Below are 18,016 nucleotides of genomic sequence, written 5' to 3'. Positions count from 1 at the left end.
TTTGGTCCAGGCTAGAGTGCAGTGGCGCGACCTTGGTTCACGACAACCTCTGCCTCTTGGGTTCAAGCGATTCTCCTGCCTTAGCCTCCCAAGTAGCCGGGCCTACAGAAGCATGTCACCATGCCTGGCTAATTTTTGTTTTTTTTAGTAGAGGTGGGGTTTCACCATGTTGGTTAGGATGGTCTCAATCTTTTGACCTTGTGATCCTCCCACCTTGGCCTCCCAAAGTGCTGGGATTAGAGGCGTGAGCCACTGTGTCCAGCCATGATTCATTTTTAAAACCTTACAACACATTCAATTCTAGCCAATTTGTCCATACAAGTCATTTATTTTATGTGTATGTCATCTCTCTTCCTAACTTATTGTATCCATTTAGATTGTGTCCTTCATTCATTCTGAAGCAACTTTTAACCTCCAAACTAGACAAAATTATTCTTTCCTTTCCTTAAAAAAAAGCACATCCTTATACCCTACAGCTTTCCTTCCCAGAAACATGCCTTTCTTTGCATACAGAATTATGTCCCTATTTTTTATCATTTTAACTAGTATACATTGGTGAAAATTGTTAACTCTTAGTAACTTTAATTTCTAGTGAAAACTAGAAAATAAGAAATTGTGAACCGTTACAGGGGCATTCCGTAAATTGGTAAATCTAAAAATACACCATTTTATAATTTCTGTAGAAAATATTCTCTCATAGTACATTTTAAAATATTTTTTAACAGATGTAAATATATTTAGCTCCTTTGTAACAAAAGCCAAAAGTAGATTAACTTATGTTAAGCAATTAATGTTTCAGCATTTTATGTTATTTGGAAATGATCTAAATATTTAATGAATGTCCATTATCTAATTTAACTCAGCAAAACTCTATAGGCATAAGTTAACAAAGAGAAGCTACTGAGAAAGAAAAGTAGCTCAGAGCAGGTTGAACTATGTGAGGTATGCAAAATTTATCATCATCTGTCTGGATAGGTATGTCCCAACAATACAGTGTGCTTCCAGGAGATGAAGACATCAAATACCATGGCCTCCAATGTGGAGATTGTGTTTACCGGAAACGGTAAACACAGTAATAAACTCCATCAAATAATAAACTCCCTCCAACCACCTTGGAAGTGACCATATCCAGTACTGTTAACCAATACTTGTGGAGGTAAGCTCAAATACATTGACTTATGGATTCATGATTTTTATTTTTAAAAGGCAGTTTTGCCTGAGTAGACAACTCATCACTGGAGATCTTCTATACCTTGTTCCTTAGGTTAGCACAAGAAATAGACAAAATATTTAATTGGTTGCCGTCAGAAATATTTTTTAGATCTGGATTTTGTTAGTAATTGTCTTTATTTACACTATGTCTTTTATTCTCAAATTGATTTTACTTTGCATTTCTAGATGTCTAAAATCAACAATAAAAAAACTAAAATAATGATAGCTAGATGCTTAGAAATGATCCAAGATGCCATGTCTCCTTTGTAAGCAGATGGCCTAAAATACCATTGCCCTGTCCTTCTGTGCTGCCAATCATGGCCTGGAGACTTCACTGCATTCTTTTTTTTTTTTTTTTTTTGAGACGGACTTTCGCTCTTGTTACCCAGGCTGGAGTGCAATGGCACGATCTCGGCTCACCGCAACCTCCGCCTCCTGGGTTCAGGCAATTCTCCTGCCTCAGCCTCCTGAGTAACTGGGATTACAGGCACGCGCCACCATGCCCAGCTAATTTTTTGTATATTTAGTAGAGACGGGGTTTCACCATGTTGACTAGGATGGTCTCGATCTCTTGACCTCGTGATCCACCTGCCTCGGCCTCCCAAAGTGCTGGGATTACAGGCTTGAGCCACCGCGCCCGGCCGACTTCACTGCATTCTTAAGCCATTTTATCTCTCCTCTTGTCCTCCAATGTGGGATGAGACTAACTGAAATTAAGTCTTCCCAGGATGTGGGACAAACTTACATCTAAAATGTTGATCATCAATACTTTCAGAAGAAGAAAAAACTCAACCAAAAGGAAGAAAAGTAGCTCAGAACAGCCCTAACTATGTAGAGTACGCAAAATTTATCAGGTCCAGAGAGACATGAGTATGAGATTTTTGTCACACTTCACCCCAAATCTATGCCCAGGGGATGTGACCTTTACCCATTATCTTCAGGCTCCTGTAATTTATGATTACAAAAACAAAACAAAACAAAACAAAACAAAACAAAACAAATCAAAACAAAACGCAACGTATAGCCAATCAACAGTTTACATTGCAACTAAAGAACTACCCCTCCTTTTTTAAAACCCACTTGTAACTGCTGCTAATTGTTTATATTCATAGCAACTTGGAAGTGTGTCTCCCACACTGCAGTTCTCAAATTGGCCCAAATAAACTCTCATTTATATTAATTTTGCCTCCATTTCTTTTGTTAAGAAGTTGACACTATTTAGGAGTATGTGCCTGTAATTTAGGAGTATGTGCCTGTAACAATCGCTGAGTCTTGGTCAATTCTGGCAGCCATACTATAAATAGTGTCAACTTCTTAACAAAAGAAATGGAGGCAAAATTTAAAATATAATTACTATTGAAAAGTTCATTGAAAAAATAATCACTATTGAAAATTTCATTTATAATTTCTGTTCTACTTACATTAATTCAGTTGTTCTTAACTACAAGTGAATTATTTATGAACATTTCATTAAACATTAGACAAAGTTAGTCAACATCTCAAGTTATTAATATTTTCTTGTTAACTATTTTAATAGCATATGTATGTTAGGCAAACATCACAAAAGCGAGAACCAATAAAAAGTTAAGGCCAGGTTCGGTGGCTCATGCCTGTAATCCCAGCACTTGGAGAGGCCCAGGTGGGTGGATCATGAAGTCAGAAGTTCGAGACTAGCCTGACCAACATGGTAAAACCTCATCTTACTAAAAACACAAAAATTAGCCAGGGGTGGTGGCACGTGCTTGTAATCCTAGCTACTCAGGGGACTGAGGCAGGAGAATCACTTGAACCCAGGAGACGGAGGTTGTAGTGAACCAAGATCTAGCCACTGCACTCCAGCCTGGGAGACAGAGTGAGACTCTGTCTCAAAAAAAAAAAAAAAAGTGAAATACTTGTTTTTTTTTTCCTTTACTGCTATACTTAATATATATATTTCCTTTACTGCTGTACTTAATTAGCTACTGCATTTTCACTTTTGCTCTTAGATAAAACTCGTAGTTTCATAACCTTAAACATCTAGTTAAATAACAAACTTATTTGCCTAGTAAACCTTGGAAGAAATAAATACATGTATATATTATATTTAATGTTGACAACTCCGAAGACATGCCTGCTTTAGTTAATCCAACAAATGTAAAGCAATTTTTATTTACTCAACATTAATCCCATATCACACTGTTAAAGAGAACTAAAGATGGCCTGAGAAGGACTCTGTACTTCTATATTTGAGTCCTGTGGACAAGCTGTAACGTAGTAACTTGATAGGGAGACAAGACTGAAAAACTAATTTCGGAGTGTATGCCTGTAACAATAGCTGAGTCTCGGTCAATTCTATCAGCCTTTCTTCAACCACTAACTGTATTCAAATAAGGCAAATACCAACCTGTAACCAATTCAGCTGTTTCTGCACCTCACTCTAATTTCTGTATGTCACTTCCCTTTTTTTTGTCTATAAATTTGTTCTGACCACCAGGCACCCCTGGAGACTCTCTGAATCTGCTGTAATTCTGGGGGCTTCCTGATTCGTGAATCATTCATTGGTCAACTAAACTCCTTTAAATTTAAATTTAACTTGGCTGAAGTTTTTTCTTTTACCAATATGAACCTGAAGAACATTTGGGTTAGGTCCTATGTTTCTGAAAGTTTAAAAAATACTTAATTTGTATAAGTGCTTTTTCTTTAAGACAATTAAATGTAGCTCTTTACAAGTTAATTTTAGGATAGTCTCTGGACGTAGAAAAATATTACACATTACATGCATATGTAGACATACACAAAATACAGACAGAAGCAGATTTCACAGTTTTGATTTGAAAATTGTAGCCATGTGCCAGGTACAATAATACAAAAACAGTTTATAAAAGAATTTCTGAATGCAAATTGTGTTTCTGGCACATGGAACAAGTTAGGATTATCTATAAGATGGCTAACGCTTTTCGCTGTTTCTGAAGGAAAAAAAAAAACCAAGATTTTTTTATTTGTTCAATTTCCAAATAGCTCTTTTCCTTCTTAATTCTTCTGGTGAGTAATCTCCCTGGCATTTGCATATCAAAGTGATAACCCTCAGGCCCTAGAGGAGGCAGGGTGGTAAAGGTAGATCTTAATGGCAGAGAGCCTGAAAAAGCACCTTCAACAAAAGTAAGGTTTGTTACTCAGTTTAAACTCCTATATTGATTAAGAGTGCGTGGTTATTCAGTCCTCCTTTTTTTCCTGATGCAGAGAGAGAAACAAGCTTATAATTGGAGACCTCCTGTGTAGATACAAATTTCTCTCAGAGTCTCAAAAAGAACTCTCTCAAAATAATCTTTATGCTAGATAGCATATTTTGGCAACGAATTCAGCTAGATCCGTGTCTTCCAGATCTTAAAAGAACTACTGAGTTCAGGGTAGTGCCCATGGGTTTTAAAAACCCAGCTTTTTAAAAAAACTACTGAGTTAAGGGTAGTGCCCATGAATAAATAGGGCAAAGCATGTTCTATACCTAGACTCAGCATGGATAGCTTCAGCAAATATCTGAGAGTTTTCCTTTGGGATAAAAAATCCTTTCACTTTTGCCTCTGAGCTTAGATTTTGACTAAGGCATAAAGGTGGTTAAAGAAAGCCCAGCTGGTTTATTCTGAGGGACTAATTTCATAAGGCATTTCCCCTGTTAACTTTCTTTTTGTCTTCAAAGTGGAAAAATAACTGAGTGAAAACGTTAGTAGATTCAGTGTAATTAGGCTGATAAGGGTAGAAAGAAGAATATTGTAAGGACTCAGTGGGTTCTTCTTACCTGATGCCCAGATAGAGCTGATTTATCATTTATCAAGGCAGGGGACTAGCAAATAGAGAAAGGAGTTTTACATGCATGGAGCTGGCTAAATGGGAGATGTATTTTATTGCTCAAATCTGCTTCCCTGGAAATTTGGAAGCTAGGGTTTTTCATGGATGGTTTAGGGGAGGAATGGGGCTGTCTAGGCAATAAATGCTTGCTGCTGATTGGTTGGGGGGAGCAATCATAGTGGTGTGGGAAATAGTCTTTATGCATGCTGAGTTGCTTCTGTGTGGGGCCACAGGAGTGGTTGGTGGGTCCAGGTGGAGCCATCAGTGGTCAGACACACAAAAAACCTGAAAAGCCATCTCAAAAGCCCAATCTTAGGTTCTAAAATAGTGATCTTATCTGCAGGAGTAATTGAAGAAGTTGCATATTTTGTGACCCACTGCCCCAACCCAGAATAATGGCTGGAAAATGTTTATATCTATACCTTAGCAGAATTCAGGCTTCTCGATCCTCCTAGACTGGTGGCCTCTTATCAGCCTTCAGCCTTGCAGAGGTGGTTGAGTTTTGGGGAACGACTACTATCATTTAAACTATAAACTAAGTGTCCCCAGAGTTACCTTGGCCTAGGTCTAGGAATAATTAAGGGCAGCTTGAAGGCTAAAGCCAAGTTGTGGTTTGGCTTGATCAGATCACCCCTACTGCCATAATTTTCTCACTGTTACAATTTTTGCAAAAGTGGTTTCAATTGAGAGAAGAAGCAGTTGGAGTTCAGTCAATGTGCATTTTTAGTTTCATTATCATTTTGCCTTTTGCAAAAAGTCTTCTTCTTCTTTTTTTTTTTTTTAACAGAGTCTCATTCTGTTGCCAGGCTGGAGAGCAGTGGCATGATCATGGCTCACTGCAGCCTCAACCTTCTGGGCTCAAGCCATACTCCTCTGTATGGGTCCACAGCACCTTGATTCTTGCCTCCTTGAAGGAAACAATTCATCCAAAGGGCATAAGGCAGAGTGAATGACCAAGGCAAGTTTTTGAAGAGGAGTAAAAGTTTAAAAGTTTTAGAGCACGAATGAAAGGAAATAAAGTACACTTGTAAGAGGGCCAAGTGGAGAACTTGAGAAATCCAAGTGCCTTATTTTGCCTTAGACCTGGGGTTTTATATGTTGGCAGGTTTCTGGGGTTTTGCATCTCTCCTCTTGTGAGTTTTTCCTTGGGGCAGGCTGTCCACATGTGCAGTGGCCTGCCAGCACTTGTGAGGGACTGCATGCATAGTGTGTTTTTACTGAAACTGTGCATGCTCATTTGAGACATTTTATACCCTTATGAGTCAAGTGTTTCTTGAGGAAGTCCACATACCAGTTAAACTGTACCATTTTGCCTCTTAGTGCACATGGTTGAGTCTGCTTGTCCAACGCCTGAGATCTTACTGAGAAGCTGCTGACCAGCTTCAGGTGTTTTCTATCAATTGGGAGATTGTCCTTCTCTGTTGCCAGCTGTAATTTATTATTATTTTAGAGAATTTAATAACCATCTGACGATCATCTGATGGTCACCTGACATTCCTGGTTGGAGGAGGTCTCTCCTCCCTTGCTCATGTCTGCGTGATTACCTACCCTAACGTTTCCCCCCATGAGAGACCACGACCCAGTTCTTTGGGAGTCAGTCTTCTGTAACTGCTTCCTGCTGACAGAGGTGTGGTGGCGATTATTCCGTGGGTCTTGGCCTCTTGCTGGCTGTCAGGGCAGGGTGGCTGCATGGGTTGATGAAAGCAGTATCCAGCCACGTCTAAGGGAGACAGGGGCAGGATTTCACCTCTGCCGTGGTCCCACTGATGGGAAGTCTAGGGGTCCTCTGTAGAAGGGTGACCCTTGAATATTGAGAGGATGGTCTCCCTCACTGAGGATCATCTGGAGCTTGATCATCTAAAGGTGAGAGAAAGGAGAAACATTGGGTTACTAGATTTAGAACACACAGTCTAAAAGGAGAAAAAGTAGAAGGGTAACAAGTGGACCTAAAAAGGGAAGAACCCAGGAAAACCATCTCCAGGTTCCTTCCCAATCTAACTAACCCTGAGAGGCTTGTTCTCGTAAACTACAGGCTCGATTTAGGAGTCGTCTGATGTTGTTTTGCATTTTTACTGATTTACCTGAAAGCAACATTTTTCATCTAAGGCTAAACAAATTCCTCCCTGTGCTGCCACTAACATATCTAGTCCTTGACAATTTTCGAGGACTACAGCTGCTAAAGAGTTAATTTGTTCTGGTATGTTTGTTAAGTTTTCAGCTATGACATTAAAATTGTTGGCTAATATCCTTTGAGAGTTCGCTACAGGTCAAGGAGGCTTTTGTGATTCTGGCAATTTTGGTTCCTATACTGGCTATGATGCTGAGTCCCATGAGAAGGGGAATTAATTGATAGCCCTTTTCAGCCTGGGCAAGATAGAATTCCCATGATTAGTATTGGAAAAGAGAGACTGCCAGGGACTATGAAGATGTCCAGGGATATATAATCTATGGTACAAGTTCCAGTCCATTTAGTGAGGAGGCATTGGTAAACTGATTGGCCACACATATAGAAGGCTCCTTGGACTTTAAGACAAGTAGAGATGTCAAAATAAAATAAGGAATGAGGACATCCCCCCAAAACACCAAGGATGACAACACACCCAGGTAGCTGATAGCTACAGTCATGCCTGCTTACACTTGGGTGCATAGGGTTTGGCTCTGATTAACTCCCTTGGTTTCATTTTCCCAAAAGAGGAGAATTTTAAGTGTAGTCCCATAGAACTCATTCTGCTGCGAAGCTGAGGTTGGCAATTTGCAGACATTTGTTATAATCAGCAGGCTGGAACTAGAAATTTCAAGTACTGCATAAGTTTGGGCATTGCTGGCAAAACTGAATGGACTTATTTAGCAAAGTTCCCTGAAGAAAGGTAATATTTGAAGGTTTGGAGAATCTTCGTTGATGGGGGAATTGGTTTTGGGTGTATGTTCGATCAGTCGGTTGGTTAGAATCTACAGAGAGAGTAACACTACAAACTATATTGGGAAGAAAGCCTATATCCACTCAATTTTTTAAAATTTTGGCTACAACACAAATAGGGGATATTTCCATTAAAGTGATATTAGAAAAGATTGATCCAAAAACGGGAGGTTCCTTTCAGATGTCAAGGAAATATTGCTTTGATTTTGCAAGAAGGTTACTTGCAGACCCCAATAAGACTAGGGTCCTGTTGAGAGGAAATACGTGATTCTCTGTCTATGCTTGTCCAATCTCTGGGACAGGCTGGATAAGCTCTCCCTGGTGTTTTAGAGGAAGAGCTAGTACATAGTCATCATTTGGTGGAGTAAGGGGATCTTGTGCTTTGGAGCAATTGCTGAGCTTTTTCTAATAATAGGAAATCCTGATGGCAGTGTGCTGCTAGGAAAGCGATGAGTTTGAGGACCAGCAGGAGCAGAGCCATAGTGACCTAAGGTTATTGTGAAAGAGAAAAACTGATCACAAAGCAAGCTGCCACTGGAACTCCTGGTGGTGTACAAGTTAGGGTTACAATAGTGGTAACAGAGCAGTTGTTAGTAAAATTCCTAATACTAGGATCACCTTACTTTGAGGTGAAAGGATGTTGAGGGGGCATTACTTATGTTTTCACTAAAAGAGGAATTTCAGATCTTCCAGTGCATCATAAGCGTATTCTGGAGCTGAGGGTGTTGGTTCTGGCTCTGGTGTTTCAGGGCCTTTCCATGACTTCACCTAGGTGTAATGTATCCAGCTGGCTATCTCTGGTACTTTAATGGCTGTGGGAATAGATACTGGAACGGTAACGTGGCCCCTCCAGACTGGAGTCAGTTAGGAATTTGGTGTTTCAACCTTCCAAGCTTTAATGAGAACTAGTGAGCCTGGAAGATACAGAGGCTGGGATTTTTCCCTTCCAATTTTGGGCTTGTTTGTAACCCATAGTCCCAGAGAGCCTGTTGGAAGCCTGCTAAAGAAGAAACATACTGGGTGATTTTGGCAGTTTCTTTATCTAGAAGATAAATATGAACATAGAAATGGCCTATCATATAAAACCTCAAAGGGGCTTAATTGCTAGGGAGACTAAGGGACAATACGGATCTGAAGGAGGGTTAAAGGGAAGAGGTCTTCCCATCAATGCTGTTTCCTGAGTGAGATTACTGAGGATGCATTGAGGGTTTGATTAATTCTATCTACTTTTCCTGAAGATTGCAGTTTCCAGGCAAAATGAGGGTACCACTTTATGCCTAGGGCATTACTAACCTGTTGAGTTACTTGGGGGAAAAAAGATGAATCACTGTCACTCTGCAATGACCTGGGGAGTCCAAAGCAGGGAATGAGTTCCTTTAGGAGGAAGTTAGCTATCTCCTGTGTCTTTTCACTCCTTGTGGGTTAGGAGTCTTCCTGTGAAGGTACCTACACAGACCAAGAGGTACTTATACCTGTGGCATGTGGGAAGATGAGTGAAGTCCATCTACCAGTCCTCCCCAGGGTATGTACCTCTCCTTTGGATTTGACTTACTAATGGAGGGGGCTTCCCCATCTGGGGATTATTTATGGTGCACAAGGTGCAGGCTTGACAAACCTATTGAATAGTTTTGTTTAGTCCCTTCCCACTGAACACCCATTTACAAATTTGCTCTAGACTGTCCTTTCCAAGGTGGCATGAGTCATGTAAACACTTGATGACTTTCCACTGGAAGGCATTAGGTAGATGGAGAAGTTCTCCCAACATGTACCATGCATTGGTTTCTTTTTTATACCCATGCTAGGTGGCCCCAACTGTTTCTTCCTTAGTGTATTGGAGAAGTGGCAGTTCACTGGGGAGAGAGGCGGGTAAGGCCCCCACAGAGGTATCTTTTGAGATGGCTGCCTCTAGCTTTTTGGTCAGCTAAACCTATTTCCCCATGCAGCTTCATCGGAACCCCTTTACAGTGCACTATTGACACTTCCTGAGGCAAATGAACAGCCTCTAGCTCTAAGGTTTGGGGTCTGTACTTAATGGGAGTATTCCAAGTTGCTAGGTACTCCCTTTGCTTCCGGATAGCCATGTGGGTGTGAAGCACCAGGAAGGGATATTTGGGCTCTGTATACATGGTTATTCTTTTTCCTTCCTCAAGTTTTAGGGCTCTGATCAATGTGATGAGTCTGTTGGTTGCACTGTCATCCCCAGTGATAGAGCTACAGCCTCTGTAACGTGGTGAAGGGACACTAGAGTGTAGCCTGCATTTCTAGCTCCATTCTTGACAAAGCCACCCCCATCTGAAAACCATAATTCATCTAGATAACCTAGGGGCTGATCTTTTAATTGTTCCAGGCTGACATAAATTTGGTTAGGTATCTCACAACATGAATTCGTTCATTTATCCTCTCCTAGTAGTGGCAATAAGGGGGCTGGGTTAAGAGTGGAACATCATTCAAATGTTAACCTGTGGGTTTTCTGGTAAGACTTGGTATTTTAGCAGTCTGTTGTCAGTGAACCATTGGGGTCTTTTTGTATCCAATAAGGGGCCTATTTGGTGGGATATCAGGAGCTGGACAGACTGTCCCATGGTGATTTTGAGGGCCTCCTTGAGTAAAAGGGCTGCTGCAACCACTGCCTTTAGGCAATGTGGCCACCCCCGCACTACTGGGTCTAGGTTCTTTAAAAAGTAACCTATAGCGCTGGGCACGGTGGCTCAAGCCTGTAATCCCAGCACTTTGGGAGGCCGAGGCAGGTGGATCACGAGGTCAAGAGATCGAGACCATCCTGGTCAACATAGTAAAACCCCGTCTCTACTAAAAATACAAAAAATTAGCTGGGCACGATGGTGCGTGCCTGTAATCCCAGCTACTCAGGAGGCTGAGGCAGGAGAATTGCCTGAACCCAGGAGGCGGAGGTTGCGGTGAGCCGAGATCGCGCCATTGCACTCTAGCCTGGTTTGAGTTAGAACTTCCAGGGCTACACCTTACAAAAAGCTGAAACAATTTGGTTAGCATGGGTAGCCCAAGGGCTTGGGCTTGTGAGAAGGCAGTTTTTAGTTTCCTAAAGCCTTGCTTCTGATCCTTTTCCCTGAGAAGCGGTTCCCTATCAGTCCCTTCTTTTAGAACCTGATTTAAGGACTTAATAATTCCACCATATGGCATTACTGAAAGTCTGCAATATCTTGTGATCCCCAGAAAAGCCCAAAGTTGCTTTTGGGTAGTTGGGGTAGGTATTCTAAGGATGGCCTGTATCCATTCTGAATAAAGCTTATGTTCTCTGGGGGTCAGGATTAACCCTAGGTATTGGACCTCTTGTCTTAATAGCTATGCCTTGGCCTTGGATGTCTTGCACTCTCTGTCTGTGAGAAAATTTAGTGTCTGGACTAGATGCTAGATTCATAACTCTTGTAGGAAAGCAGATTAACAGGTCATCCATCATATATGTACTGTAGAAGACACCCTCAACCCTCAAGAGTTAGATCCTGTAAATCTCTAGCCAAGCCTTGCTCACACAAATGGGAACCATCTCTGGAACCCTGTGGAAGCACTATCCAGGTGAGCTGTAGTCTCTTTTCTTTTTCATTTCTCCATTCAAGTGCAAATAGAAATTGGGAGGACGAGTCTAGGGAGACACAAAAGAAAGCATCTTTGATCTCTAAGACTGAGAAAAACCGAGCATCTGGAGGTACTTCTCCTAGAATTACATACGGGTTGGGGACCATTGGGTGTTAATGGGTCTACTGCCTCATTTATGATTTGCAGATCCTGGACTACCCTATATTGTCCATTGCTCCATTGCTCTTTTAAACAGGTAAGATATGGTTATTACATGGTGAGTTACAGGATAGTAACAATTCATGTTTTAGACATTTTTCAATTAGGGGACGAAGTCCCTCTTTGCCCTCTGGCCAAAGAGGAAGCTTCCTTCTACAAGGATAGCTAGAAGGATCCATAAGCTGAGTTACCATAGGCATTGTCATTATGACCTTTCCTGATATTCTTGAGGCCCAGACCTCTGGATTAATGGAAAAGTCTGTGGGAAGTTCATCCTTTTGTGTGATTTCCTTGAGGCATAAGATTGCATTTGGAAAAAGGGGTGTTGGCCCTGGAGGAAAGGTAAACTGAGCCCCCGGTCTCAATAAAATACATATACCCAAAAGCAGTGTAGGACATTCTCCTATCATTAAAAATGAATGAGAAAAGACATTTGCCCCTGACAGGCAGCAAACAGGAGGAATGAACCTCTGGGTTATGGGTACCCAATTTACTCCCATCACCTTGGAGGATAATTGCCCATGAAGAGATAAGCACCAAGCAGGCCATTTCCCAAAGAAAACTTATGGTCCTACCTGTCACATCCAAAGCAGCCCTTCAGCTTAAGGCCATCAGGAATTAGGATTCCATCCTAGGGGCCCTTCAGTCCTCAGGGCAGTCCCATTTCCATAGCTGAGTTTGTGACAGAAGGGGCAAGCCATGTAGGGATTTTTCCTATCTGTCCTACTTCGGCAGTTTGCCTTCTAGTGTCTTGGCTTCCTACACTGATGGCAGTTACCTGGGAGGGTATTCTGAGGGCAACCTGGAGCGAGATGGTAGATTCTTAGAGCAGCCAATACAGGTATTGATCGACTTACGACCTATGCAACGTAGAGACCATTCGACTCTACGACCACAATTGCTAGCCATGACTGCTCCGCGTCTGGCAGCACAAACGTTGCCCAGCTGGGCGTATGACAGTGCGGACCAGCTTCTGGCAGCACTACCATCTCTGCGTGCACCATTTCAACTGTACATATAACCTACTCAACTTACGACCAAATCGTGTTGCAACTGTTCCACAGTCCCAACTGTGGTCGTAAGTCGAGCACTACCTGTAGTTGGATCTGCTGCTTTTCCTTTTACCTCTGCTTCACCTGAGCCTTTCCTCTTCCACTTAGTCCTGGCTGTAAAGAACGAAGGAAGCTATTTTGAGGATGTCAGGCATCGGGGTGTTGGGATCCAATGCTAGTTTTTGGAGTTTCCTTCAAATATGTGGGGCTGCCTGAATTAAAATATGGTCCTTTAGGACCAGTTGCCCTTCTGGTGTCTCTGGGTCTAGGTCACCATGTTTCACCAGGGCCTCTTGTACCCTCTCTAGGAAACTGGTGGGATTTCCAAGAGATCCTTGATCTATTAAGACAAATTTTATTACAGTTTACAGGCTTGGATCTGCTAGTTTCCATTCCTTTTACCAGACATAGAAACATGCAATTCCTTGCCCATATACGCCCCTGGGTATTTTAATCCCAATTGGGGTTGACCCAAGGAACTGTGGTGGCCCATACAGGGTAGCCACCAAGATCAGTCATGTGCATTGCATTTGCAAATTGTTGGGCCACCTCCACAATGGAGTTGTGTTCTCCCTTAGACAGGGTTTGTCCTAGTATGAATGAGAGATCCCTCCAGGTGAGTTCAAATGTTAAGTCCAGTTTATGGAACCCTTTGATACATTTGTCAGGATCTGCCATAAACTTCCCTAGTTCTGTTTTAATTTGACTCAGGTCTTGCATATTAAATTGAGTCTGAACTCTAGTGGGTCAACTAACTTGTTGAAGGGAGCATAACTTAAGGCAGTGGTGTCCAGAGGATGGCCCTGCGTAGGGAAGGGAAGGTTCCAGGGCCCAGATACTTGGATATAATGGGGCCAAAGGGTAGGGTTTGAGCTAAACTCCACTCTTGGTTCCTCCAGGGCTTGAGTCCTGGGTAAACCCACTGAGGGGTCTTCTGAACCAACCAGATAGGGCAGCTTGATTATGGCTGCTATCATCACTGGATCAATTTTACAAGCTCAACAAAGTTCTGGGTTGTTTCTTGGGGCCATAAAGGCCTGTACATAGGGGATTGTCTCTTTTCTCTGCTAGTGGCAAAACAAATCTAGTTGATAGAACATACTAACATTTATGCTTCCACTTTCTGCAAGATTCCTGGTTCTGGAGCTTGCATTAAAACCTGGCTGTGATACAGAAAAATGTTAGCCTTTTCCTTTTCAGGGTTTGGGGGTCAAACTTTTCTTAGTTCTTGAGGATGCATCTGAATGGTTTACACTGTAGTATGGAGATGTGACTACCCATCTGTGAAGAAAGAATGAAGGAGAAAAAAAAGGAAAAAGAAGGCATCCCCTTTTACTTCCCTATTATCCTTTCCTGAACAGGGCATCCTCCATTCATACATAAGGTTCCGGAATGAACCTGTCTTACTGGGTACCCTAACCTCTGTCCTATCTCATCACAATTACCCACTTGAAAACAGAGGAAATACCCAAGTGAACAGGCCCCCCCCCCATTTATTCTTGGGAGTTTCAGAATGAACCAGTCTTACCGGGATACCCCTAAGCTTGCCTTCATCTCTGGTAATCTGCTCTGTGCCCGTAACGTGGGACCAGCATTTCTCTCTCTCTCTCTCTCTCTCTCTCTCTCTGCCCCATGGGAATTTGTCTCTTGCACCTGCAGCCTTGGGGTGGGCTATATTCTTATCTCCATGATCTTAGAGTGACTCTCACTCAGAGCATTCTAGCAACAAAATGATTATCCCCCCCACCTTTTTTTAAATCATCTATTTCCCAGCTCTTTAAGTAGATGAGAAGCTTGTTTTTCTGCTAACTGCTGCAATGGGCTGGACTTCCCCCGCTTTAAATATGATTTTGAGAGTCCTTACGCACATTAAGGAGGGTACGGAAGTGATTGATTAGAGGAATGGAGAAAATTTTGTATTTGGGAATCCTTGTCCTCCTGGGGTAACATCCAGAAAAAATGCTTGAGTAGACAGGGCAATCCTTCTGCTACAGGACAAAGTGGGATGAAGTGAGAGGAATATTGATGGAATACTTCATATGCTCACAAAAATAGCAGCCCTGGGATTCAACATGGCAATGTTTATTTGCTCTTTTGACATAAAGAGAAACCTTTGGCGAACTTGGAGCTTGGGATAAGATCTCACAAATGGCAAAGGAAGAATTTTCCCTCTTCCCAAAGGAGTGCTAACTCAAAAAAAGCAAGTAGATGAGATCCTTAAAGAATCACAGAGTGATGTCCTATGCAGGCATACAAACTGCTTCAAAGCCACCAAAAACTTGACCCTGGAGCGTAACAGGGATGAAAAGAGTATGGTAAGTCATAAGGAGCTGGCAGAACCAGGGTTCTGAGTAGTGTCTATCCTGGCAATGAGCCAACACACATTGGCAAAGGAGCCTGTTTCTCTGCTACCATACAAATGCAACAAGAGCCATGGGTGCACAAATAACAGGAATGTGGGTTTAAGGTGGAGAAGTAAGTTGCATGGCATACAAAGTGAAAGAACAGAAAAGGCAGATTTGCCCCTGAGGCAGATGGTGTGGCGGGCCCACAAGGCCACTTCAGAATACACACAGAAAACAGGACAATAGGTGGTGTGGCTTCTGGGGAAAGAGCCAACTCTATTTGAAAAAAACAGAGGATACTGCAGACATTGCACAATCTTAGGCCTTAGCCCTACCACCTTCCTGAGCCTCCTGTCCAGGAGGGCCATTAGTGTTTCAGGTCTACATGGTGTGGACTCCAAGGTCCTTCCCACCTCCATGAGCCACCTGTCAGGGTAGGCTGAGAGATCAGCCAGGGGGCGCAGAGCCACTGTGGCTGACAGTAATGGTTCTGGGGAATGGTTAGTAAGTAGGAGAGTAAAAGTAGGAGAAGAAAACTGTGTGCAGGTCTCCTTCTCCTGCCAAAGAAGGAGAGGCATAGAGATTTCTTATCACCTGGGAACATATCCAAGTCATGTGACATCCAAGTATGTTAGCACCAGTGAATCTGTATGGGTCTGCAACAACTCGATTCTTGCCTCTCCAAAGGAAAGAATTTGTCTGAGGGGCAGAAGCCAGAGTGAGAGACTGAGGCAAGTTTTTGAGAAGAAGCGAGAGTTTATTAAAAAGACTGAGAGCAGGAATGAAAGAAAATAAAGCAACTTGGAAGACGGCCAACTGGGCAACTTGAGAAATCCAAATGCCCTGTTTGACCTTGACTTGGGGATTTATATGTTGGCATGCTTCTGGAGTTTTGTATCTCTTCTCTCTTGACTTTTCCTTGGGGTGGGTTGTCCACAGGCACAGTGGCCTGCCAGGACTTGTGAGCGGCCATATACACAGTGTATTTACTGAAGTTGTGTGCATGCTCGCTTGTGGCATTTTTCCCTTACTAGTCAAGTGCTCCTAGAGGAAGGTCAGATACCAGTCAAACTCTGCCATTTTGCCTCTTAGTGTATCCTTGAACCTGTTTGCCCAACTCCTTATCAGGAAGCTGCTGGTCACCAGCTTCAAGGGTTTTCTATGTATTGGGAGACTGCCTTTCCTCTGGCACTGGCTGCAAACAATCATTATTTTAGAGAGACTGCTTAACAACTACCTGACCATCACCTAATGGTCGCATGACATTACTGGTGGGGAGTGAGCTCTTCCTCTGATGTTCGTGTCTGCCTAACTACCCACTCTAACACTCCCACCTCAGCCTCTTGAGTAGTTGGGACTGCAGACTTGTGTCACCGTGTCTGGCTAATTGTTATTATTGTTTTTATTTTTAGTAGAGATGAGGTCTCCCTATGTTGTCCAGGCTAGTCTCAAGCTCCTGAGCTCAAGCAATCTGCCCTCTTCAGCCTCGCAAAATGCTGGGATTACAGGTGTGGGCCACTGCATCTGGCCATAAGACTTTAAGAGAGGCAAATTTTGATACATCGTGTCTTTTGGAAGGATCTGCATGATAATCAAAATCTGCATTCCATTATTCTTAGGAATTCAGCATTTCTTCTTTTCCTATCCACTTCAAAAATGAATAGCTTTGTCTAGATTAGAACTTCCTTACAATGACCACTGTAATTCAACATTATCTTTGAACTTCAAATTAATAACCTAATGATGCACCTCAAGGAACTAGAAAAGAAAGAACAAAACAAAACAAAACCAAATTTAGTAGAAAGAAAGAAATAACAAAGATCAGAGCAGAAGTAAATAAAGCTGAGACTAAAAAATGCAAAATATCAATAAAAAAGTTTTTTTTTGAAAAAATAAATACATTAGCAAACTTTTAGCTAAACTAAGAACAAAAGAGAAAAGACCCAAGTAAATAAAATCAGGAACAAAAAGGGGGAGTTAACAAATGAGACCACAGAAATACAAAGAGTCATTAAAAACAATTACGGGCAACTATAAACCAATACACTGGAAAACCTAAAAGAAACAGATAAATTCCTGAACATGTACAATGTATTAAGATTGAATCATAAAGAAAAAAATAACTTGAACAAACATAATGAGATGAAAGCTGTAATTAAAAAGTCTCCCATCAAAGAAAAGCCTAGGACTTGATTGCTTCAGTGCTGAGTTCTGCCAAACTTTTAAAGAAAAACAAACATGAATTCTACTCAAACTCATCAATAAAAATGGGAGAGGAGGTCACATTTCCAAACTTTTTCTATAAGGCCAGCATTGCTCTGCTACCAAAACCGGACAAAGACACAAGAAAAAAAGAAAGTGTTAGGCCAATACTTCTGATGAACACAGTTGTAAAAATCCTCAACAAAATGTTAGCAAACCAAATTCAGCAACGCATTAAAAAGATCATTTAGCATGATCAAATGGTATTTATCCAAAGGATGCAAGCAGGGTTCAACATACACAAATTAATCAATGTGATGATCCTGTGAACAGAACCAAGAACAGAATTCATATGATCATTTCAATAAATGCTGAAGAAGCATTCAGTAAAAGTCAACATTCCTTTATGATGAAAATGCTCAACAAAACTGAGTATAGAATAAACATACCTCAAACCAATAAGGGCCAAATATGGCAGACCAACAGCTAACATCATACTGCACGGGAAAAAATGGAAAGCCTTTCCTCTAGCATCTGGAAATATAGCATCATTATATTTATTCAACATAATACTGAAGTCTTAGCCAGAGCAATCAATAAACAGCAGCCAAATTAGAAAGGAAGAAGTCAAACTATCCTTGTTCAAGCACAATATGATCTTATATTTAGAAAATCTTAAAGACTCCAAAAAACTCTTA

The 18,016-nt window shown here is 41.6% G+C and overlaps 1 pseudogene; it reads left to right on the top strand.

The window, feature by feature from the left end:
- Nucleotides 1–977: 977 nt before the first annotated feature.
- Nucleotides 978–18,016, top strand: part of LOC101039059 (low molecular weight phosphotyrosine protein phosphatase pseudogene) — a 31,240-nt pseudogene continuing 14,201 nt past the window's right edge.

This window comes from Saimiri boliviensis, chromosome 2 (assembly GCF_048565385.1).
Source record: "Saimiri boliviensis isolate mSaiBol1 chromosome 2, mSaiBol1.pri, whole genome shotgun sequence".
Taxonomy (NCBI): Eukaryota; Metazoa; Chordata; class Mammalia; order Primates; family Cebidae; genus Saimiri; species Saimiri boliviensis.
The sequence above is the reverse complement of the archived record's forward strand: the minus strand, read 5'-3'. Positions and strand labels throughout refer to the sequence as shown.